The 26,428-nt window shown below is 48.6% G+C and overlaps 1 protein-coding gene across 1 annotated transcript in view; it reads right to left on the bottom strand.

Annotated features, from left to right (window-relative positions):
* pdhx (pyruvate dehydrogenase complex component X) overlaps window positions 1–26,428 on the bottom strand; it is a 494,696-nt gene that overhangs the window by 16,100 nt on the left and 452,168 nt on the right. The window lies entirely within an intron of this gene.

Raw genomic sequence — 26,428 nt, 5'->3', positions numbered from 1 at the left:
CCAGTCTCATTAGACAGTCTCCTCTGAGCCTCATAACATTGTCTCCACTTAGTCCAATCTTTCCTTACCGACAGTTATGATGCTTCAGCTGCTTCGTGCGGCTTTGGCCAGGCCATATTCGGCCTCCTGTTTGTCATGATATTCAGGTGAACATCACAGCACATACATACACACATAATGATGGACAGATCAACGGACCAATCAACACACACAACACGACAGCCAATCACGGACAAGAGCATACACAGTACAAAGCAGGGAACACAACACTTCCTGGGCACTCGAGCGGAGAGGGCTCAGGGCACAGACCTCATTGCCAGCCACTCAGAGGTTCACCATGTGCTGAATACCAGAGTTTTTTAATGTTTATAGTTCAATGAAATAAAACTGCGTTGTACCATACGCAACCGTGTTGGTTCGTCTGTGTGTCAGAGTACCCAACACTTCATGATACCAGGAGTGAATTGACACCTACCCACAAATCTGCCATCCTGCGCCATGGACACCGTCAACACACCGCAGCCGCTGCAAGTCGCTGGGAACCTCGGCGTAAATTGGAAGCTGTTCAAGCAGCGCTTCCAGCTCTTTCTGGAAGCCAACGAGAGAGAGCGCCTCGGACACCAGAAAGATTGCCATCCTCCTCACCACCGCAGGGCAGCACGCCATCCATATCTACAACTCCCCGGTGTTCGTGGAAGGCGAGGACAAATCCAAATACAAGACGGTCCTTCTCAAGCTCGACCAACACTTCAACGTCGAGATCAACGAGAGCTTCGAGAGATATGTCTTCCAGCAGCGCCTGCAAGGTAAGGATGAGCTCTTTCAGTCATTCCTTACCCATCTCCGCATCCTCGCGCAGTCCTGCGGTTACGACACCACCTCGGACTCCATGATTCGGAACCAGATTGTTTTTAGGGTCACCTCGGGCACCCTACGCCAGCAGCTTTTAAAAATAAAAGGCCTCACCTTAGCCTCCGCAATCGAAGCCTGTGGCCTGCACGAAAACGCGACTAGCCGCTATGCACAATTTCAGGCGACCGAATCGGCGCGGCGGGGGTCCTACGCGGCCGGATCGGCGAGCCAGGTGCCCCACGAGGCCGAACGGGTCCAGGCGATCGAGTTCCTCCCGGCCCGTGGCCCGGAAGCTGCCGGCCATTTCACACGCTTTTCGAGGCCTCCCGCGCTTGTGCGCGCCAAAACCTACGGCAACACTGAGGGACGTGATGCACAGGCGTGCCATACCGAACTGCGCATGCGCAGTGGCGCAACAAACGTCATGACGTCACGACGTGCGGCAACTGTGGAGCTGCACATTTAAAGCGGCAATGTCCCGCAAGAACCCGACAATGCCTACGCTGTGGCAAGGTGGGCCACTACGCTGCTTACTGTCGAGCAGCTCAACCTGTCAATCTTCCACAACTCCGGCAACCTCGCAGGGACGTTCGGACCATTCAGCCTCCCCATTACGAATCTTGCCCAGATGACATCCAGACCGGTGACACAGATGACCGAGACGCCTTCCGTGTTGCGGTCATTGATGGGAACAGAGTTAACACGATCAATCCGGGTGATGAATGGTGTGCCACCCTGACGGTCAACCGGTCGCCGATAACTTTCCGCCTGGACACTGGCGCCTCCACTAACCTCATAGCATGGTCAGCCTTCTACGCCATGAAGGTCAGACCACCAATTCGGCCGTCCCGGTGCAGGATGGTCGACTACAACGGGAACATTATCCCGGCTATGGGATCCTGCCAGCTCCAGGTGACACACAACACACACACGGCCACACTCTCATTCGAGATAGTCGGCTCATCGAAGGATTCCCTGCTAGGCGCACAGGCATGCAAGGCTCTCCACCTCGTGCAACGAGTCCACTCTCTCTCGCCAGACGGAACGTCTGACTTCCCGGATGCAGAGTTAACGCACAGCTCCAATCGCTCCTCGCCCACAACCAGGAGGCATTCGAGGGCGTGGGAACACTGCCAAACACCTATAGAATTTGGCTCAAACCAGACGCCACCTCGGTCATTCACGCGCCACTCAAAGACCGGCTCAAGCAGCAGCTGCAGGATCTCCATCACCAAGGGGTGCTATCCCGGGTCACGGAGCCCACGCCATGGTCAGCTCCATGGTGTGTGTCAAGAAGCCCTCCGGCGAGCTCCGGATCTGTATTGACCCAAAAGACCTCAATAACAATATTATGAGGGAACACTACCCCATACCCAAACGGGAAGAGATCACGAGTGAAATGGCCCAGGCGAAAATATTTACAAAACTGGATGCCTCTAAGGGCTTTTGGCAGATCCAACTGGATCCGTCCAGCCGAAAGCTGTGCACTTTCAACACCCCTTTCGGCAGGTTCTGCTACAACCGAATGCCATTTAGCATCATCTCGGCATCAGAGGTCTTTCATAGGATCATGGAGCAAATGATGGAAGGCATCGAAGGGGTGCACGTCTACGTGGACGACGTCATCATCTGGTCCACACCACAGGAGCACATCTATCGTCTCCAACGCGTCTTTGCACGCATTTGTGAAAACGGCCTGGACCTCAACTGAGCCAAGTGTTCTTTTGGCCAAACCGAGCTGAAGTTCCTGGGGGACCACATTTCCCGGTCAGGGGTCCGTCCGGATGCAGACAAGGTGAGCGCCATCACAGCCATGCCGCAGCCGGCAGACAAGAAAGTAGTACCACGCTTCCTAGGCATGGTCAACTTCCTGGGGAAGTTCATTCCCTTTTTTAAAAAAGTATATTTATTAAAGTTTTTTAACACAATTTTTCTCCCTTACAAACAATAACCACCCCCCCCCCCCGTAACAAAAAAAAAGAGAAATCGCGCAGAGCAAGATATATACATGGCAAAATGATATATTTACACAGCTTTGTACACTGGCCCTCACCTGTACGTGCCAGTTTCGGGAAGTTCATTCCCAACCTTGCCTCCCACACGACAGCTCTGCGCCACCTCGTCAAAAAGCCCACGGAGTTCCAGTGGCAGCACACACACCAGCAGGAATGGGAGGACGGTACTGGCGCTTTTCGACACGTCTCGTGCCACTAAAATCTCGACTGATGCCAGCCAGTCCGGCATTGGGGCAGTGCTCCTGCAGCGGGATGACACTGCGTCATGGGCCCCGGTTGCCTATGCCTCGCGGGCCATGACCCCCACAGAGCAGCGCTACGTGCAGATCGAAAAGGAGTGCCTGGGCTTGCTAACCGGTTTAGACAAGTTCCATGATTATGTGTATGGTCTTCCCCGGTTCACTGTTGAAACTGACCACCGCCCCCTGGTCAGCATCATAAACAAGGACCTGAATGAGATGACCCCTCGCCTCCAGCACATCCTACTTAAACTCAGGAGGTATGACTTCCAACTGGTCTACACCCCAGGGAAGGACCTTATCATTGCGGATGCCCTATCTAGAGCAGTGAGCACACCACCCGATTCAGAGGGGTTCGTCTGTCAGGTCGAGGCGCAGGTGGCCTTCACATCGGCAAATCTGCCAGCTGACGACTCCAATCTGGCCCGTATTCGCAGAGAGACTACGGCCGACCCCCTTCTACAACATATGATGCGCCACATGACGGGAGGGTGGCTCAAAGGACAGTGCCCGCAGTTCTACAATGTCCGAGATGACTTGGCCTTCATTGATGGTGTCCTTCTGAAGCTGGACCGGATTGTGATTCCGCACAGCATGCACAAGCTGGTTCTCGACCAACTACACGAAGGCCACCTGGGGGTCGAGAAGTGCAGAAGGAGGGCCCGAGAGGCGGTATACTGGCCGGGCATCAGTGACGATATTGCCAATATGGTGCTTAACTGCCCAACCTGCCAAAGGTTTCAGCCGGCGCAACCTCCTGAAACGCTTCTGCCCCATGAGCTGGTGACGTCCCCATGGGCGAAGGTGGGTGTGGACCTCAGTCCCTGCCGAGCGCGTGAACATGTAATCGTCGCTGACTACTTCTCCAACTACCCAGAGGTCATACGCCTGCACGATTTGACGTCGTCCGCTGTCATAAGGGCCTGCAAAGACACCTTCGCTCGCCACGGCATTCCGATGACTGTCATGTTGGACAATGGGCCCTGTTTCGCCAGCCAGGAATGGTCATCGTTTGCTGCCTTGTATGGCTTCACACACGTGACGTCCAGCCCTCTGCACCCCCAGTCCAACGGAAAGGCGGAGAAGGGCGTTCACATTGTCAAGCGGCTCCTCTGTAAGGCTGCTGCTGCCGGATCGGATTTCTGCCTCGCCCTGCTGGCCTATCGCTCGGCCCCACTAGCCACTGGTCTCTCACCAGCCCAGCTGCTGATGGGTCGCGCCCTCAGGACTACTGTACCTTCCATTCTGGCACCAACAATCGACCATGCTCCGATACTGCACAGGATGCAACAGCAGCGCGGTCGCCAGAAGAGGTCATATGACACACGGGCAACTGATCTTCCCACCCTGGCTCCTGGAGACAAAGTCCGCATCCACCTACCAGAAGGTGGCTGGTCAGCACCTGCCGAAGTTCTCCGACGCGTGGCTCCCCGCTCGTTCCTGGTTCGCATGCCTGATGGATCCGTTCGTCGGTGCAATCGCCGGGCTCTTTGCCTGCTTCCACGCTCGCTACGAGACCTTACACCGACACCGTGCCCTCCTGTTGTTCCTGATTTTGACTTCGTGGAGCTGCCTGCTACCATGCCCCTTCCGTCGTCGCCCGTGGCAAGGCTCGTTCCTCAGCCGGTGGTTCCAGACCCACCCTTGAGGCGGTCAACCCAAATTCGTCACCCACCTACTAGACTGGACTTATGAGACTGTTCATACATTGAACTCATACAACCACTTTGTTAATATGTTTATGTTCTTATCGTTACAGGAATTCGCTTTATCGTTTAACATTTCCCCGTTCTTTGTTCATGGTACAACCTCGTTGTTATGTCACACCTGACATCGTCCCTTGTATATAGTTTAGCCCCATGTACCTGCTGTAAATATTGCACACACACACATTTAGCTACACTCAGTACACATCTCTATTTATAACCACGTAGGCACATAATCCTGTAAAAAAGGGGATGTCATGATATTCAGGTGAACATCACAGCACATACATACACACATAATGATGGACAGATCAACGGACCAATCAACAACCAACACGACAGCCATTCACGGACAAGAGCATACACAGTACAAAGCAGGGAACACGCCACTTCCTGGGCACTCGAGCAGGAGAGAGCTCAGGGCACAGACCTCATTGCCAGCCACTCAGAGGTTCACCATGTGCTGAATACCAGAGTTGACTATGTTTATAGTTCAATGAAATAAAACTGCGTTGTACCATACGCAACCGTGTTGGTTCGTCTGTGTGTCAGAGTACCCAACACTTCACTGTTCATTTAGTCACTGCATCTGTGTTGGATTCCTGTACTGCACCAGGATGGTTGTTGAACTCACCACTTTTTCACTGAAAAATGACCTAATCCCTCTTCTGTTCAGCTGAGCTTGTTTGCACCCTGACAGCTTGTCTTTTAACTCCACTCACTTCCTTCAGATAACCATTGTTGCTATGGAATTCAGTATAAGCTCCAATTAAACCCATCTTTTGGTAGGATATATGAAACTCTGAGACATAGGGCGCGATTCTCCAGAAAGCAGGAATTGCCACTAGCTTCCGGTGCTCGGTCCAGCAAGGCCGGCAACGCTAATCACCATTAATTGGTCCACTTAAAAAGTGACGGTGGCTGTGAGCGCCAGGAGTGTGACCAGGACAACTGACCTCCAGTGCAGGAAGAAGGTCAATGAACTAAACTGGGCAGCACGAGTAAGTTGACACCATAGCCTCCCAGCCCCCGAGACCTCTCCCCCCCTGCCACGAGAGTGTCTATACCCCCTCCACTTTCAACCCTCCAACCCTTCCTTCAAGTCACCCTCCTTCAACCCCCCAACTCCTCCTTCACACCTCCCCTCCCGCCACTGTGAACCACATGTGTGGCTAATGATGCCCACTGTGCCTCCTCAGGAAAAGCTCTCCCAAAGTCATTGGGCGAGGGTCCAGACAACAGGTGGCATGCAAGACATATGAATCCTCACCAACTTCGAGGAGCGTGCCCTGCAGGTGACTGGGGACGGAGCGATCACCAATGCAGAGGCTGGTGGATGCCGCAGAGGTGAGGACCCACCGGGCAACTCCCAGAGGACCTGTCAAACGCGAGTTGTTATTGCCTTACTGACTGACCCATCCCTCCCACTGACCACAGGTCCTCCAACTGACTGCACCGATCAATTATGGCACCCTCTCCTGACTCCCAGGAGACCATCTCGGAGGAGAGCTCCGAGGATGCCACCATAATAGTCCCGGCACAGCTGTCATCTCTACCCTCCACGAGCACAGATACACACACCTCGGTGGGACATGTTAATGGTCAGGCTTCTGGGGAACAATCTGGTGAGAACCACACAGCAGCTGATGCATATCAGGTGGAGGCAGGAACCCCCAGGCCAGACATCTGTCGGAGGGCTGCTAGATCCCAGGACCAAGCTGAGTCCCAGCCTGATGCTGAGCCTGTGGAATAGGTTTACCCGGAGCTGATGGAGACATTAGGGAGCGGCTGGGACATTTAGAGGGAGATGTCAGCGATACTCCAGCAGGTCCACAGCTGCTTGGAAGAGACTCAGAGGCTACCGTCGCAGGAGATGTCACCGACAATGCATGGCACCGAGGTCAACAATGCTAGAATGGGAATCCACTTGGGTTGTGTGAAGTGCTCACTTAACCACGATTGCCAATTTCCGATAAGCAATAGCCTTCAGCCACGCGGCCAGAGGCCTCGGCAGTCGGTGGGGGTTATGTGCGGTTGGTGGGGCAAAAAGGCAGGGATAAGCGTTGCCCCTGGAAAGGAGAAACACGATCCAGGGGTTGGTATGATGGTGCTACGAGTGGTTGCCCCCCCCCCTCCCCTCAACCCAAGCGCATCACCCCCACCCTCCCATGGCGGGCCAGCCCGGGGCAGCGTCCCCCAACCCCAGCCGAGCACTGGGGTGGCAAGCCCAGTGCCCCCGAGCTCTTTGCCTGTGAGCAAAGATGGCTACTCCCTTCCTCTGCTCTCCACACAAGCCCTTCCACCAGGTTCACGCTTTTTAAAAGAAGGAGTACTAATCGGCGTCAGTGTGACCACTTTCTGGGGAGGCCGCTGAATGACAGGCGGCTGTTGGATATAGGATCGCTCTCGTTAATTGTATGGAAATGGGGCTTAAGTGGTGATAATTGATTTCTCGCCACGTTACGGTGAGATCCCGATTTTGCCTATGGGAGGGGGCCGGTTGCATTGCAAACTGTATGCCGCCTGGTGCGGTTCTCGTATTTGGTCTCTCCCGCTATACACCGGGCTCATTTCGCTTGAGCGAGAGCATAACAAGGCCATAGAATCGCGTCCATAGAGTTTTACAGCACAGAAAGAAGTCCTTCGGCCCATCGTATCTACGCTGGCCATCAAACATCAATCTATTCTAATGCCATTTTCCAGCACTTGGTCCATAGCCTTGTATGCTATGGTGTTTCAGGTGCTCATCTAAATGCTTCTTAAGGATTGTGAGTTTCAGGCAGCGAGTTCCAGATTCCGACCACCTCTGGGTGAAAATGGTTTTGCTCAAATCCCCTCCAACGCTCCTGCCCCTTACCTGAAATCTATGCCCCCTCATTATTAACCCCTTTATTAAGAGGGAAGATTTTGACCTATCTACCTTACGTCTTTCATAATTTTTTACACCCCGATCGGGTCCCTCCATAGCCTTCTTTGCTTTAAGGAAAACAAATCCAGTCTAATCAGCCTCTCTTCACAGATTAAATACTTCAGTCAAGGCAACATCCTGATGAATCTCCTCTGCACCCTCTCCAGTGCAATCGCATTATTCCTCTGGTGTGGTAACCAGAACGGAACACAGTACTCTAGCTGTGACCTAACAAGCATTTTATACAGCTCCATCATAACCTCCCTGCTCTTATATTCTATGTCTCGACTACTAAAGGCAAGTATCCCATCTGCCTTTTGAACCACATTCTCTACCTGCATTCAGGGGCCTAAGGACATCCACACCAAGGTCCCTGTGGTCCTCTATACTTCCTTGCGTCTTAACATTCATTGCGTATTCCCTTGCCTTGTTAGCCCCCCCAAAATGCATCACCTCCCATTTTTCAGGGTTAAATTTCATTTGTGTCCATGTGACCAGCCCATCTATATTGTTATGGGCGAGATGTTTTCAGAACCCCAAAATGTATCATGGAGTTCAACCAGCCTCTCCCTTTAATGTATTTGTTGCTTTTCCCAGCACACACTTTTCCCTAGGTGTGGGATTACAATTATGGACACGTGGGTTTTTAAACACAAAACACTGTTTATTCCATGAACTCAACTTAACATCTCAAATAAACATTGGAACTCTTAACACCCCTTACTTCAAAGATAACTCAGAAAATATTGCAACAGTAAATAATTCCTTAAAATGTTCCTTCAAACTTCCAAGAGACTGAATACCTTTAAACAAAATCACATCAGATTAAAGGTTTGACTATTATGAGTTTAAATCACCCAAATGATCCAGATAGTCTTTTATGGCAGAGATCCAGCTCACTGCAAACACAGACACTCCCCAAGCTCTTTTGAAACTGCAACTCTCTGGAAACACACAGACACACACAAGCTGCTTTTTCAAACTGCAAAACTAAACTGCCAAAATGGATGACCTGACCTCAGCTCCACCCACTCTGACATCACTGTTTTCTTAAAGGTACATTGCTTAAACATCCATGTCTTAAAGGTACACTCACATGACACCTCCCCCAAAGAAAAAAAAATAAACCATCAACTTCAAGATGGTTTCATTTTTCACTTTTGCACCATCCACTAAGAAATGCACACAGTAAATATACATTTTCATTTAAAGAAAACAACACATGCAAACAGGTATAATGATACAGTCCATTTTTCTTTGTTCTTCTTCCTCCAACCGAAAACCTTCTCGATTGACAGTCTCTTTGAACAAAGTCTCTGCACGATCCATCCATTCCTCTACTCCTCGGTATTTCTCTTCAGAATCAGATAGTTTAGTTCAATCTGACCACAGAGCCCCTTGCAATTCTCCAATACAGGAACATTGGTGATCGCAGCTTTCAGGCAGTCAAATGCCTGTTGAAAGTCCACTGTCCATTGAAATTTTTTAGGTTTCTTTAGCAAGTCCATCAGTGGAGTAATCACATCAAAAAACTTTTGCACAACTGTTCTATCAAATTCATTCATGCTAGATCGCATTATTTCCCTTTGTCTTGAGGGTATCGTAAACTCTGCAAGGAAAGTGATTTGGTCTTCTCCAAATTCACCTTCGGCTAGGTTCAACACCAAACCCGCCTCCTGAAGTTGATCGAAGAACTCCATACGATGTTTTAAATGTTCTTCCCATGTCTGGAAGTTGAAAATAAAAGCAGATTGTCCCACTTTCTCCATGCAATCCTTCAATGATGGGACAGGATAAGAGTCCGCATTCACCTTTCTATAGTCCACACACAACCGTTGGGTACTGTCTGGTTTAGGTACCATCACTATGGGTGAGCTCCATTGGCTGCAACCCACTTCAACTATGCCATTTGTAAGCATACTCTCAATCTCTCTGTTAACCTGTGCCAATTTTAAAGGATTAAGTCTATATGGATGTTGTTTGATAGGAACAGTATTTCCCACATCTACATCATGTATAGCCATTTTAGTACTTCCAATTTATCTCTACAAACTTGCCCATGTGATATCAATAACTCTTTCAGGTCAGTTTGTTTTTCCTCTGGAAGGTAACTTAACAATTCATACCAATTTTTAAGAACACCACATTTTCCAATTTAATGTGAGGTATGTCAAATTCACAGTCATCTGGATTTGGTTTGTCACTTTGAGTTAGAATAATTAAAAACTGCCTTTTCTCTCCTTCCCTTTCAACGTACCTTTTAAGCATATTCAGATGACACTCGGTGAGTCTTCCTTCTATCTGGTATTTTTAACACATAATTCATCTCACTTAATTTCCTTTCAATCTGATACGGTCCACAAAACCTAGCTTTTAAAGGCTCCCCTACCACTGGTAACAACACTAAAACTTTATCCCCACTGGCAAAACTACGAACTTTGGATTTCTTGTCCGCTACCCATTTCATCACATTTAGTGCAACTTTCAAATGTTGTCTAGCCAATTCACCTGCTCTATTTAATCGTTCCCTAAAATTTGACACATAGTCCAATAGTGTAATTTCCGATTTCTCACCCACCAATTTTTCCTTAATCAATTTAAGTGGTCCTCTTACCTCATGACCAAAAATTAGTTCAAAAAGACTAAATTTGGTACTCATTAGGTGCATTCCTAATTGCAAACAATACGAATGGGATTCCTTTATCCCAATCCTCTGGATAATCTTGACAATACGCCCTCAACATTGTCTTTAATGTGTGATGCCACCTTTCTAACACTCCCTGCGATTCTGGATGGTACGCAGTTGATTTTCTGTGGGTAGTACATATCTAGTAAAGAATTTAAGTAACTCCTCCACAATCCTTTTAGCTGTAATATTACGTATTGGCATGGCCTCTGGAAACCTAGTAGACACATCCATTATAGTCAAAAGATAATGATTCCCACTTTTGGTTTTAAGAAGCGGTCCTACACAATCAATTATGACCCTCATAAAAGGTTCCTCAAATGCTGGAATGGGTATTAAGGGTACTGGTTTTATCACTGCTTGAGGTTTCCCTATCACTTGACATGTGTGACATGATTGACTAAATGCAACTACATCTTTATGTAGTCCAGGACAATAAAAATGTTTCTGGATGTTGAATTTTCCTTATTCCCAAATGACCTCCCACTGGCACCTCATGTGCAACTCACAACACCTCCTTTCTATACCCTACCGGCAATACTACTTGATGAACATCTGCCCACTTTTCATCCGCTTGCATATGCACAGGTCTTCATTTTCTCATCAAGACATCATTTTTACGGTAATAACACTCTGGTATACTCTCAGATTCCTCTTCCGTATATGTTTTCTGATATATCCGTTTTATTTCTACATCTTTCTGTTGTAACTCCGCCAATTTTCCTGAACTAAAAATATCCGCCTCATCCTCCACCTGTTCTTGTTCTTTTTCAACCATCTGATCAAAAATCGTTTCTGATAATTGCACTTCAACTTCATCTTCACTCTTTGATTTCTCCTCTTGTCTTAACCTGTGACTTTGCGACCTTGTTACTACACAATCCGGAAAAATCTCAGGATATTCGTCCTTCAACACTTCAGTTGACTGATTTTCCACTGGCTTATCAACCACAGTAGGCATCACTCCCACCTGCAATCCAGCTACATCACTACCCAAGATGAACTGTATTCCTGGACAAGATAGTTTATCTATTACTCCTACTACCACTTCACCACTCTTCACTGGACTTTCCAACCTTACCTTATATAATGGAACGCTACTCCTCTCACCCTGAATTTCACATATCACCACCTTTTCTGGCAACATTCTTCCCAAACTACATAATTCCTCATCTCTTACCATTAAAGATTGACTAGCCCCCGTATCTCTTAAAATTGTGACTTCTTTACTTGCTCCTCCTGATACACATGAATAAACTTTACCGACACAAGTAAATTCTTGAAAGACATCTGGCACCTTCTTAACAATTATTTCTTGAACAGGCTGTACAATCGTTTGCACCTCCTTCGCTTCCCTTGGGCTTTCCTTTACCACTCTAACAAACCCCACTGTCTTATCCTCTTTTACCACATCAGCCTTCCCAGTGCTTTTCTTCAACCACCAACACTGTGACTTTACGTGGCCTAGTTTATTCCAGTGAAAACATTTGAAACTTTTCATTTCTTTTCCACCCTCCTGGATTTCCTTTTTAATCTGAGGTACACTCTCTTAATTGTCTCCCATCAGTTCACCTTTACCACTTGAGTATTTCTCATGTCCCCAGTTTCTATCCCTCACCGGCTGAAACTGATGTCGGAAACCAATCTTTGATTTGTGAACTCATTCATAATCACCTGCCATTTCTGCTGCTAATCTCCCAGTTTTAACCCTCTGTTCTTCCATATGAGTTCTCACTACATCAGAATTGAATTTTTAAACTCCTCCAAAAGTATAATTTCTCTGAGAGCTTCATACATTTGGTCTACTTTCAAAGTCCTTATCCACCTATCAAAATTACTCTGTTTGAGCCTTTCAAACTCCATGTATGTTTGACCAAATTCCTTCCTTAAATTTCTAAACCTTTGTCTGTAAGCTTCAGGCACTAGCTCATATGCACCTAAGATGGATTTCTTCACCTCCTCATACGTTCCAGATACCTCCTCCGGTAGTGATGCAAACACTTCACTAGCTCTGCCTATCAGCTTTGTTTGAATCAGTAACACCCACATGTCTTGTGGCCATTTCATTTGTTTAGCTACCTTCTCAAATGAAATGAAAAAGGCTTCCACTTCCCTCTCGTCAAACCTCGGCAATGCTTGGACATATTTAAATAGATTCCCACCAAGCCTTCGACTATGACGCTCTTGCTCACTATCCTCATCACTATCATCCAACTGTATGTTTCCCTTTACGTCTGCCAATTTTAACTGATTGTCATGTTTCATGGCCATTTTCTGAAGTTCAAACTCCCTCTCTTTATCTTTTTCCCAGATCTGTATCTCCCTTTCTTTTTCTTCTGCTAGGGCAATTCTTTATTTTCTCCTTTCTTCTCTCTCCTTTTCTTTTTCCTCTCTCTCTCTCTCTTTCTTTTTCCTCTCTCTTTCTTTCTTTTTCCTCTCTCTCTTTCCTCTGTCGCTCTCTCTTTCTTTTTCCGCTCTCTCACTCTCGTATTCAAGCCGCTTTAATTCTTTCTCATGTTCCATTTGTTTAATTTGCAACTGAATTTTTGCCATTTCCAATGAGTCAAATTCTATCTCAGGCAACTTTAAATGCTTAACCACAGCCATAATTACCTCAACTTTTCGCATTTTGTCAAGTAATGTTAACTGCAATGTTCTTGCCAAATCTAACAGTCTGCTTTTCATTTCTGTCCGTAAAGTACTACGTGTGACATTCTCCACCCCCAAAAACGTCTGAGCCTCTGAAAGAGCCGTTGTTCACAACACTCTCCCCACTTAAACTAAAATACCACACTGCAAAAGCAACAATCCTTCACTGTCTTTAAGCTCACAAAAGCCAATCCAATAGATAGACTTTTATCCCCCTCGAGCCCCCAATTGTTATGGGTGAGGCGTTTTCAGAACCCCAAAATGTATCATGGAGTTCAACCAACCTCTCCCTTTATTGTATTTGTTGCTTTTCCTAGCACACGGCTTTTTCCCTAGGTGTGGGATTACAATTATGGACACGTGGGTTTTTAAACACAAAACACTGTTTATTCCATGAACTCAACTTAACATCTTAAATAAACATTGGATCTCGTAACACCCCTTTCTTCAAAGATAACTCAGAAAATATTGCAACAGTAAATAATTCCTTAAAATGTTCCTTCAAACTTCCAAGAGACTTAACACCTTTAAACAAAATCACATCAGGTTAAAGGTTTTACTATTATGAGTTTAAATCACCCAAAGAGATGGTCTTTTATGGCAGAGATCCAGCTCACTGCAAACACAGACACTCTCCAAGCTATTTTCAAACTGCAACTGCAGCTCTCTGGAAACACACAGACACACACAAGCTGCTTTTTCAAACTGCAAAACTAAACTGCCAAAATGGCTGACCGGACCTCAGCTCCACCCACTCTCTGACATCACGGTTCTCTTAAAGGTACATTGCTTAAACATTCATGTCTTAAAGGTACTCTCACATGACAATATCATCCTGTAATCTAAGGTTTTCCTCCTTGCTTTTACCACACCACCAATTTTTGTGCCCTTACTGATCATACCCCCACATTCCCGTCTAGATCATTAACGCATATTAAACAACAAGGGACCCAGTAACAATCCCTGTGGTTCACCACTGGACACGTGGCTCCAGTCACAAAATAACCTTTGATCATCACCCTCTGCCTCCTGCCACTAAGCCAATTTTGAATCCAAATTGTCTTGGATCCCATGGGCTCTTACCTTCTTGATCAGTCTCTGATGCATTACCTTGTCAAAAGGCCCCCTCTCATTGGCGAAGTCCATGTAGACTACATTAACTGCACTGCCTCATTTACACACCTAGGCACTTCCTCGAAAAATTCAATCGCATTTGTTAGACATGGGCCGAAATTCTCCATTTGGGAGACATGCTGGACATGAATTGAGTGCGATTCGCAATCCCATTGAGGCACTATTCGGTAAGCGAGTCAGGACATGTAAATGGACCAGCACTCTGCTGGTGCGAATTCAGAGCAATTTCCGGCCGCCCAGCGGGCATTCTAATCGCTGGGGCCGGAGTGAGCGCCAAAGAGTCTGGCAGCTGCATCCGTTTTTTTTAATAAACATTTTATTGAGGTATTTCCTTGGCATTGTAACAGCAACAAAATCAATAATGTACATAACAAGGAAAATATTAACATAGTGCAAATACCACCTTCCTCTCCCACAGATCCCACCATTACTTACCCCCCTAATCTACGCTATCCTACCCCCCCCCCCCCCCACTCTGCTGACGATTAATTCTCTGCGAAGAAGTCGACGAATGGTTGCCACCTCCGGGCGAACCCTAACAGAGATCCTCTCATGGTGAACTTCATTTTCTCCAGACGGAGGAAACTAGCCATGTCCGATAGCCAGGTCTCCGATTTCAGGGGCTTTCAGTCCCTCCATGCTAGTACTATCCATCTCTGGGCTACCAGGGAAGCAAAGGCCAGAATATCTGCCTCTTTCTCCTCATGGATTCCCGGATCCTGCGACACCCCAAAAATCGTCACCTCTGGACTCATTGCCACCCTCGTATTTAATACATTGGACATGGCGTCGGCAAACCCCTGCCAAAATCCCCTCAGTTTTGGACATGCCCAGAACATGTGGACATGGTTGGCTTGCCCCACGCACACTTCTCACACCTGTCTTCCACCCCAAAGAATCTGCTCATCCGGCCACTGTCATGTGAGCCCGGTGAACGACCTTAAATTGGATCAGGCTGAGCCTGGCGCATGTTGCGGTCGCGTTGACCCTCCTCAGCACGTCTGCCCAAAGGCCCTCCTCTAACTCTCCCCCCAGCTCCGCCTCCCACCCTTGCTTTAGCTCCTCGGTCTGCATCTCCTCCGATCCCATAAGCTCTTTATCTATGTCCGAGACGCTCCCCTCTCCTATCCATCCTCTAGAAACCACCCTATCCTGAATCCCCCTTAGCGGGAGGAGTGGGAAGGTTGGCACCTGCCTCCGCGGAAAGTCCTGCACCTGCAGATATCGAAGTTCATTTCCCCCCGTCAATGCAAACCTCTCCTCCAGCGCCCTCATATTCGGAAAGCTCCCCTCTATAAACAAGTCCCCCAACCTCTCAATCCCCGCTCTCCGCCAAATTTGGAACCCCCCGTCCATCCTCCCCGGGGCAATCCGGTGATTATCGCAGATTGGGGACCATACCGATGCCCCCCCTGCTCCCACATGTCTCCTCCACTGCCCCACGACTCTCAGGGCCGCCACCACCACTGGACTGGTGGGCGTATCGTGCCGGCGGGAACAGCAGAGGCGCTGTTACCAACGCCCCCAGACTTGTGCCCTTGCAAGAAGCCGCCTCCATGTGCACCCACACCGGCTCGCCCCCCACCAGCCACTTCGTCACCATGGCTATATTAGCTGCCCAGTAATAATTGCTGAAATTCGGCAGCATCAGCCCACCACCCCCCCGACTCCGCTAGAGCATTGCCCTCTTCACTCGCGGGGTCTTGCCCCCCCCCCCCCCACCCCCACACAAGCCCGCAGTAACTTTATTGATCCGCTTAAAAAAGGACCGCGGGATGAAGATGGGGAGGCATTGAAAAACGAATAGGAACACCGATTGGTCTCTGCCCGCCAGAGACAACGGGAGCGCATCCCATCTCCGGAAATCCTCCTTCATCTGATCCACCAACCGGGCCAAGTTCAATTTATGCAGCCTGTCCCAATCCCTCACCACTTGGATACCCAGGTACCTGAAACTGTCCCCTACCACTCTGAACGGCAGTTCCCCCTGTCGCCTTTCCTGACCTCTCGCCTGGACCAAAAACATCTCACTCTTCCCCATATTGAGCTTATATCCCGAAAACTGGCCGAACCCCCCTGAAATTCGCATAATTTCTTCCATCCCCTCCATTGGGTCTGAGACATACAAAAGTAGGTCATCAGCATACAGCGAGACCCTGTGCTCCACACCCACCCCCCAGAACCAGCCCCTTGAGGCGCTCAGAGCAATTGCCAGCGGCTCTATTGCCAGCGCAAACAGCAGTGGGGAGAGGGGACAACCCTGTCTCGTTCCCTGGTGCAGTCCGAAATATTCCGAGGTCGTCCGGTTTGTCCGTACACTTGCAACCGGAACCCGGTACAGCAACCTAACCCAGTCAATAAAACCCCTCCCAAATCCGAACCGTTCCAGCACCACCCATGAATAATCCCACTCAACTCGGTCAAAAGATTTCTCCGCATCCATCGCAAACACTACCTCAACCTCCCTACCTTTCGGGGGCATCATGATCACGTTTAACAGCCTTCTTACATTGGCCACCAGCTGGCTACCCTTAACGAACCCCGTCTGGTACACATCCGGTACACAATCCTAAATCCTGGAGGACAAAATTTTGGCCAGAAGTTTGGCATCTACGTTCAACAAGGAAATCGGCCTGTAAGACCCACATTGCTCCGGGTCCTTGTCCCGTTTCAGGATGAGCGAGATCATAGCCTGTGACATCGTCTGGGGCAGAACCCCTCTTTCCCTAGCCTCGTTAAAGACCTTCATCAGCACCGGCCCCAATATTCAGGAGAACTTTTTGTAGAACTCGACTGAGTACCCGTCCGGTCTCGGGGCCTTACCCGATTGCATGGCCTTCAAACCCCCCACTATCTCCTCCAGCCCGATCGGGGCCCCCAGCCCCTCTACTAGCTCCCCATCCACCTTCGGGAAAGTCAGCCCCTCCAGAAAGTGCCTCATCCCCTCCGGCCCCGCAGGGGGTTCTGACCTATACAACCTGCTATAAAAGTCCCGAAAGGCCTTGCTCACCCCTGCTGAGACCCCTACTAAGTTCCCATCCCTGTCAACAACTTACCCAATTTCTCTAGCTGCCTCCCTCTTTCTGAGCTGCTGTGCAAGCATCCTGCTGGCCTTCTCACCGTGCTCGTAAATCACCCCCCTTGCCTTTCTGAGCTGCTCCACTGCCCTCCCTGTGGTTAACAAGCCAAATTCGGCCTGTAGCCTCCGATGTTCTCTTAAAAGCCCTGCCTCTGGAGCCTCCGCAAACCTCCTACCAACTCATAAAATCTCATTAACCAGTCGGTCCATCTCTGCCCTGTCTGTCCTGTCCCTGTGAGCCTGGATCGAGATCAGCTCTCCTCTCACCACTGCCTTCAGCGCTCCCCAGACCACCGCTGCGGAGACCTCCCCCGTATCATTTACCTGCAGGAAATCCAGCATGCACTTCCTCAACCTCTCGTACGCAATTTTGTCCGCCAAAAGCCCTGAATCCAGCCTCCATTGCGGGCGCTGCTTGCTATCCATACTAACCTGCAGGTCCACCCAGTGCAGAGTATGGTCCGAGATCGCCGAGTACCCCGTGTCCACCACCCCAGCCAGTAGGGCCCTACCCAAAACAAAGAAATCGATCCGGGAGTACACCTTATGTACGTGGGAGTGAAAAGAAAATTCCCTCGCCCTCGGCTGCCTAAATCTCCATGGATCCACCCCCCCCACCCCCCATCTGCTCCATGAACCCTTTCAGCTCCTTTGCCATTGCTGGCACCCTGCCCGTTCTCGAACATGACCGGTCCAGGCCGGGATCAATAACTGTATTAAAATCCCCTCCCATGATCAGCTTGTGCGAGTCCAGGTCCGGAATCTTCCCTAGCACCCTCTTTATAAAATCCCGGTCATCCCAATTTGGCGCATATACATTGACCAGCACTACCTTCACCCCCTGCAGCCTGCCACTAACCGTGATATATCGACCTCCCACATCCGAGACTATTCTTCCCACCTCAAATGTCACCCGCTTGTTAACCAGGATCGCAACCCCTCTAGTCTTTGTATTCGGCCCCGAGTGAAAAACCTGACTAATCCAGCGTTTCCTCAACCTGACCTGATCCACTACTCTAAGGTGCGTCTCCTGCAACATTACCACGTCCGCCTTCAGTCCCCTCAGGTGTGCAAACACACGTGCCCTCTTTACCGGCCCATTTAGCCCCCGAACATTCCAGGTGATCAGCCTAGTTGGGGGACAGAGTGCCCCCCGCCCCCCCCGCCGATCAGCCATCCCCTTGCTTGGGCCCGCCTCCAGCCCCTGCGCCGCACCTCCTCCGCCCTGCCTCACGGCAGCCCCCACCCCCGACCACCACAGTGTCCCTCCACCGAAGTCCCTCCCTCATCAGCAGAACCCCCCCCCCCCAGCAACACTACTCTAAAACCTAACCCATCCAGTAAACTAAACGTATGTGCACCACCCCCCCCCCCACTGTGCTTCCGTGAGCTAGCTCACCCAGCTAGCTTGGTGGACCCACCCCTGGCGCCAAGAGGTCTCCCACCTATTGTTCCCTTGTTCCCCTTCCCCCGGCCATACAAACAAACTCCCTCATCTAACAATCCCCAAACAAACACCCAACAGCAAGAAAACACAAAAACAAAAGCACCACCCACCGAAACCCAAACAGGCCCGTCTCCATCCCACAAAAGTGCACATCAATAAAAATAAAAAGGACATTGCCAACATCCACCGTGAAAAAGAACCCAAAAACAAAAGATCGACTTTTCCCCCACCCCTCTAAATCTTAAACGGAACCCCCAAAACAGACACAAAACAATAAGAGAAGGCATAACCAATTTAAAAACAGGAAAACAAAACCCCCAAAACCAAGGGGAAAAAACAGAACAAAGGGGCCCAATATAGGCCAACAAGTTGTCTCAAAGTTCTAAAGTTTTCAGACCCCCACCAGTCCTTTTCTATTAGCAATGTCCAGCGCCTTATCGGGTGACTCAAAATAGTGATGCTGGTCCTCATGCGTGACCCAAAGACGAACCGGATACAGCAGACCGAACTTCAACTGCTTCTTGAAGAAAATAGACTTGACCTGGTTAAAGCCTGCCCACTTCCTTGCCACCTCCACGCTCAGGTCCTGGTACACCCACAGGATGCTGTTGTCCCACTTACAACTCCGCGTTCGCTTGGCCCACCGAAGAATGCATTCCTTCTCCAGGAACCTGTGAAATCTCACCACCATTGCCCTCGGAGGGTCCCCGCTCGCGGCTTCCTTTCAAGCGCCCGGTACGCCCTGTCCCCCAGCAGCTTTTCGAACATACCCGCTACGTATGCCCCAGCGTCTGCTCCCTCAGCCCCCTCTGGGAGCCCGACAATTCTTAAGTTCTGCCGGAGGGACCAGTTCGCAAGGTCCTCCACCTTCTCCAGGAGCCTTTTCTGCTGTTCCCGAAGCATTCCCACTTCCATCTCCACCGCTGTTTGATGCTCCTCCTGCTCAGCAAGCGCCTTCTTGACCTTCTGAATCACCCGATCTTGGGCGTCCAATCTATGCTCTAGGCGGTCGATCGATTCTTTAATCGGGTCCAAACATTCCCGCTTCTGCCTGGCAAAACCATCCTGGATGGCCTCCATCACCGGGTTCGTTGGTTGCTGTGCTGCCACCCCAGGGGTCCGGTCCTCGGCCATACTGTCTCTTGCTGCAGCTTCAACACACCTCGTGGCTAACTTCTTATTTCTGCCCTCTCGTGCACTTCTGGCCCTTTGCTCCATACACTAATACGAGGAAATGGTGCCCAATTGCCTCGGCTTTCGCGTCCACCGTTCAAAACCAAAAAGAAGTCCGGGGGAAAGGTCCAGAAATCCGACCAGTGTCGGAGCCACCAAATGTGCGACTTACTCCTCCATAGCCGCCACTGGAAGTCCAGCTGGAGCTGTTTTTAAATGCTCCCCTTAGCACACACTCACTGCAGCCACAAAGATGGCTCGAAGACCTGCCCCCCCGAGGTCGAGAGTCTGAGGTGGACCCACAGCACCATTTCAGTGAGGTTATTCATGAAGGCACGCCTTCTCAACCTTGCTTCTTGCCTGACGTGTGGTGATCCTCGGCTTAAATCACCACCAGTCAGCTCTCAAAGGGGAAACCAGCCTATGGTCATCTGGGACTATGGTGACTTTACCTTACCTCTGATTCCTACATGCACTAGCATGAGGTACCCAGAGTAATCCAGAGATTACAACCTTTGAGGCCGAGCTCCCTAAATTCTTGTTGCAGGACCTCATCTCTCTTCCTACCTATGTTTTTGGTACGAATGTGAACCATGACCTCAGTGTTCACCCTTCAGAATGCCCTGCAGCTGTTCAGTGACACCCTTGACCCTGGCACCAGAGAGGCAACACATCATGCTGGAGTCACATCTGCGGCTGCAGAAATACCTGTCTGCATCCCTCAGTTTTAAGTCTCCTTTCATTATTGCTCTTCCACTCTTACTCCTCCTTCCTTGTGCAGCTGAGCAACCTACAGAGCTGTGAACTTGCCTCTGGCTGCACTCCTCAGAGGAACCGTCACTCTCACCGTTTTCAAGAAAAATGGTACTTCAATGAGATGCACTCTGGGATTTTCCTGACTACTTGCCTGCCCCCTTCTTCTGACTGGTGGTCACCAATTCCTTCTCTGACTGCACTTCCTTAGAACATAGAACATAGAACATAGAACAATACAGCGCAGTACAGGCCCTTCGGCCCACGATGTTGCACCGAAACAAAAGCCATCTAACCTACACTATGCCATTATCATCCATATGTTTATCCAATAAACTTTTAAATGCCCTCAATGTTGGCGAGTTCACTACTGTAGCAGGTAGGGCATTCCACGGCCTCACTACTCTTTGCGTAAAGAACCTACCTCTGACCTCTGTCCTATATCTATTACCCCTCAGTTTAAAGTTATGTCCCCTCGTGCCAGCCATATCCATCCGCGGGAGAAGGCTCTCACTGTCCACCCTATCCAACCCCCTGATCATTTTGTATGCCTCTATTAAGTCTCCTCTTAACCTTCTTCTCTCCAACGAAAACAACCTCAAGTCCATCAGCCTTTCCTCATAAGATTTTCCCTCCATACCAGGCAACATCCTGGTAAATCTCCTCTGCACCCGCTCCAAAGCCTCCACGTCCTTCCTATAATGCGGTGACCAGAACTGTACGCAATACTCCAAATGATGCCATACCAGAGTTCTGTACAGCTGCAACATGACCTCCCGACTCCGGAACTCAATCCCTCTACCAATAAAGGCCAACACTCCATAGGCCTTCTTCACAACCCTATCAACCTGGGTGGCAACTTTCAGGGATCTATGTACATGGACACCTAGATCCCTCTGCTCATCCACACTTCCAAGAACTTTACCATTAGCCAAATATTCCGCATTCCTGTTATTCCTTCCAAAGTGAATCACCTCACACTTCTCTACATTAAACTCCATTTGCCACCTCTCAGCCCAGCTCTGCAGCTTATCTATATCCCTCTGTAACCTGCTACATCCTTCCACACTATCGACAACACCACCGACTTTAGTATCGTCTGCAAATTTACTCACCCACCCTTCTGCGCCTTCCTCTAGGTCATTGATAAAAATGACAAACAGCAACGGCCCCAGAACAGATCCTTGTGGTACTCCACTTGTGACTGTACTCCATTCTGAACATTTCCCATCAACCACCACCCTCTATCTTCTTTCAGCTAGCCAATTTCTGATCCACATCTCTACATCACCCTCAATCCCCAGCCTCCGTATTTTTTGCAATAGCCTACCGTGGGGCACCTTATCAAACGCTTTGCTGAAATCCATATACACCACATCAACTGCTCTACCCTCGTCTACCTGTTCAGTCACCTTCTCAAAGAACTCAATAAGGTTTGTGAGGCAAGACCTACCCTTCACAAAGCCATGCTGACTATCCCTGATCATATTATTCCTATCTAGATGATTATAAATCTTGTCTCTTATAATCCCCTCCAAGACTTTACCCACTACAGACGTGAGGCTCACCGGTCTATAGTTGCCGGGGTTGTCTCTGCTCCCCTTTTTGAACAAAGGGACCACATTTGCTGTCCTCCAGTCCTCTGGCACTATTCCTGTAGCCAATGATGACATAAAAATCAAAGCCAAAGGTCCAGCAATCTCTTCCCTGGCCTCCCAGAGAATCCTAGGATAAATCCCATCAGGTCCCGGGGACTTATCTATTTTCAGCCTGTCCAGAATTGCCAACACCTCTTCCCTACGTACCTCAATGCCATCTATTCTATTAGCCTGGGGCTCAGCATTCTCCTCCACAACATTATCTTTTTCCTGAGTGAATACTGACGAAAAATATTCATTTAGTATCTCACCTGTCTCTTCAGACTCCACACACAATTTCCCATCCCTGTCCTTGACTGGTCCTACTCTTTCCCTAGTCATTCGCTTATTCCTGACATACCTATAGAGAGCTTTTGGGTTTTCATTGATCCTTCCTGCCAAATACTTCTCATGTTCCCTCCTTGCTCGTCTTAGCTCTCTCTTTAGATCCTTCCTCGCTACCTTCGCCCCAACCGAAACTTCACACTTCATCTTCACATAGGCCTCCTTCTTCCTCTTAACAAGAGATTCCACTTCCTTGGTAAACCACGGTTCCCTCGCTCGACGCCTTCCTCCCTGTCTGACCGGTACATACTTATCAAGAACACGCAGTAGCTGATCCTTGAACAAGCCCCACTTATCCAGTGTGCCCAACACTTGCAGCCTACTTCTCCACCTTATCCCCCCCCAAGTCACGTCTAATGGCATCATAATTGCCCTTCCCCCAGCTATTACTCTTGCCCTGCGGTGTATACTTATCCCTTTCCATCATTAACGTAAACGTCACCGAATTGTGGTCACTGTCCCCAAAGTGCTCTCCTACCTCCAAATCCAACACCTGGCCTGGTTCATTACCCAAAACCAAATCCAACGTGGCCTCGCCTCTTGTTGGCCTGTCAACATATTGTTTCAGGAAACCCTCCTGCACACACTGTACAAAAAAACGACCCATCTATTGTACTCGAACTATATCTTTTCCAGTCAATATTTGGAAAGTTAAAGTCACCCATAATAACTACCCTGTTACTTTCGCTCATATCCAGAATCATCTTCGCCATCCTTTCCTCTACATCCCTAGAACTATTAGGAGGCCTATAAAAAACTCCCAACAGGGTGATCTCTCCTTTCCTGTTTCTAACTTCAGCCCATACTACCTCGGAAGAAGAGTCCCCATCTAACATCCTCTCCGCCACCGTAATACTGCTCTTGACTAGCAGCGCCACACCTCCCCCTCTTTTGCCTCCTTCTCTGAGCTTACTAAAACACCTAAACCCCGGAACCTGCAACATCCATTCCTGTCCCTGCTCTATCCATGTCTCCGAAATGGCCACAACATCGAAGTCCCAGGTACCAACCCATGCTGCCAGTTCCCCTACCTTGTTTCGTATACTCCTGGCATTGAAGTAGACACACTTCAAACCACCTACCTGAACACTGGCCCCCTCCTGCGACGTCAAATCTGTGCTGCTGACCTCTATACTCTCATTCTCCCTTACCCTAAAACTACAATCCAGGTTCCCATGCCCCTGCTGCATTAGTTTAAACCCCCCCAAAGAGCACTAACAAATCTCCCCCCCAGGATATTTGTGCCCCTCAGGTTCAGATGTAGACCATCCTGTCTGTAGAGGTCCCACCTTCTCCAGAAAGAGCCCCAGTTATCCAGAAATCTGAATCCCTCCCGCCTGCACCATCCCTGTAACTTAAACCATCCTTAAACTGGGGCGGGGCTGTGCGACCACGCGTAAAACTGTGCTTTTCCTCTCTGCCTTGCTCCAAAACCATTTGTTTTAATTCCATTCAGTCTCTCTCTAAATCTCTTCTCCATTGCAGTGATGACTATGTTGATTCTGGCTTCAGCCCGGAGAATTTCAGTGATGACGTTTCCAATTTCCACCCATTGGTTTTTGTGATCTTCCTCTCTCTTCTCTTCCTCAACACTCATTATACATCTGCTAATTAGACATCTCCAAGATATCTACACAACCCACTGATTCCTACAGCTACTTGGATTATATTTCTTCCTATTCCCTTTCCTGTAAAGTTAATATTACTTCGTCCAGTCTCCTCATCAGAGCTTTTGAAATCTTCTCCCTTCTCCTAAACTGAGATGTTCCTTCATTTGCTGTTGACAGGGCCCTCGACCATTTTTACCCTATTTGTTGCCTCACCACTTTCAAAGGCAGGGTGACCCAGCACTCAGCTTCAATCCCACTTCTCACCACATCATTTACATCCATGAAAGATGATCCCCATTGAGCTCATCTTTCACCTTCTCTCCTGCTTCTGGGAACCCATTCACTCTGGGATACGCTTACAACGTCCTGATTTCTGACTACCCTTCCTCCGACACTTCCAATCACAATATGTACTCATTCACCTCTTCCACCCCATTATGAGACAGCATGCATATTGTATTTATAATTTTTCAAAGCAGAGTCCCATACAATGGGGAGTCCAACTGTTGATTGAACTATTTTGCTGACTGCCTCCTTGTCTGGAAGCATGATGCCTGTGGCCATCCTCTGGTCTCAATAATGACTTCAGAAATTTCAGCCTTAGGCTGAAGGCCCATTTCCTGCCCATGATCCTCACTCATCCAACATTTCATACATTGCATTTTGGAGGCTTTACTGGATCACTTATCTTTTTTGGACCTTTACATTGTTCTTAGCTGTTTTGTTCCTTCAATGGTTTATCATTGCCTCACGGAGATGACTTGTTTACATTTCACTGATTTTCACCTTTATCTAGTCCCTTTAAAGATCCTGTTGCTGGGCATCCATCAGCTCTACTTTTATCTTGGATTATTCCTCCCCCCGGTTCCGCACACCTCACCCCCCCCCGGTTTTCCTGGTGTCGAATCAGCTTCTGGGGACTCAGGCGAAGACTGTGCTGCCTGGGTTTAAGGAATTGCCAGCCTAAGACACACTGTAACCACACACAACTTTAAACCCATGCACCAGGATTTATTATGCTGACAATATAATCATTACAGTGCAGCTACTGCTGTATTTCTTAAATGAGGGGAAATGCTTTCCTCTGCCTGGGAATGGTGTACCCTCTTCTGTTACCCAGTATCACTGAATGTCACGTGTGATCTCCAGCAGTTATTTTCTCTTGCCAATGTTTGTAAAGTAAGTATTTGATTTGTAGTTCCTACTGAGCAATCTCAACAATGTGCCTGCCACTGTCTGTCAGTGAGATGATTCACACACTGGGTTTACAGTTACTAAATTATCCACTAACACAATTCTCAGTCATTCTTCTTCTAGCTGACAGAGGTAAATATTCATTTGTTCAGCAAAGCACAATACAACCTAATTATACTGTACTCATGTTGTTTGTAGTGAGGGGAAGATTTATTAAGCTCCATCCACTTCATACGTCACTGGATGAACTGCATTGAACTTACAATCTTCTCACAATGAGCACTGGAGTGCTAATCCTTTGAATGACAGATTAACAGCCCCACTCAACATGTTATAGACCTGCAGAAACAATTGACAATTGCCTGCAATTCATCTGGATCTTCAAACAGACATATTCAAGTGCAGACTCTATTTTGGAAGGCACTTTATGATTATTAAAACATATTGGAAACCGGTGCGGTGCTTAGAAGCCCCAACCTATTGATTGTCTTTGCAGTATTGATCCAGGTCATTCTGCTGGGTGCTACAGTCACTGTATTGCAGGTTTTTCTGTCATTCAGCTCCTGTGTGAAATTTTTTCCAGTGTATGTCTCTCAGCCAGACAGCCACAATAGAGACATTCTTATTCCAGTGCTTGTCTTTCCTGGTCAGCCAGCTCCTGATAGTGAAATACAGTGAAACTTCTCATCCAGTGTATCTCATTTCTGAGATAGACCCCAATACAGTGAAACTCCCGATCCAGTGTATCTTATTACTGTTGAGACGGAACCTGATACAGTGAAATTCCTGGTCCAATGTATCTCACTGTGCTCAGACAGACCCCAATAGAGTGAAGTTTCTGATCCAGTGTATCTCACAGTTCTCAGACAGACCCCGGTACAGTAAAACTCCTGATCCAGTGTATCTCACTGTGCTCAGACAGACCCCTGTCCAGTGAAACTCCTGATCCAGTGTTTATCACAGTTCTCCGACAGACCCCAATACAGTGAAACTCCTGATCC

The sequence above is a fragment of the Scyliorhinus torazame genome, chromosome 10 (genome assembly GCF_047496885.1).
Source record: "Scyliorhinus torazame isolate Kashiwa2021f chromosome 10, sScyTor2.1, whole genome shotgun sequence".
In the NCBI taxonomy this organism is placed as follows: domain Eukaryota; kingdom Metazoa; phylum Chordata; class Chondrichthyes; order Carcharhiniformes; family Scyliorhinidae; genus Scyliorhinus; species Scyliorhinus torazame.
The sequence above is the reverse complement of the archived record's forward strand: the minus strand, read 5'-3'. Positions and strand labels throughout refer to the sequence as shown.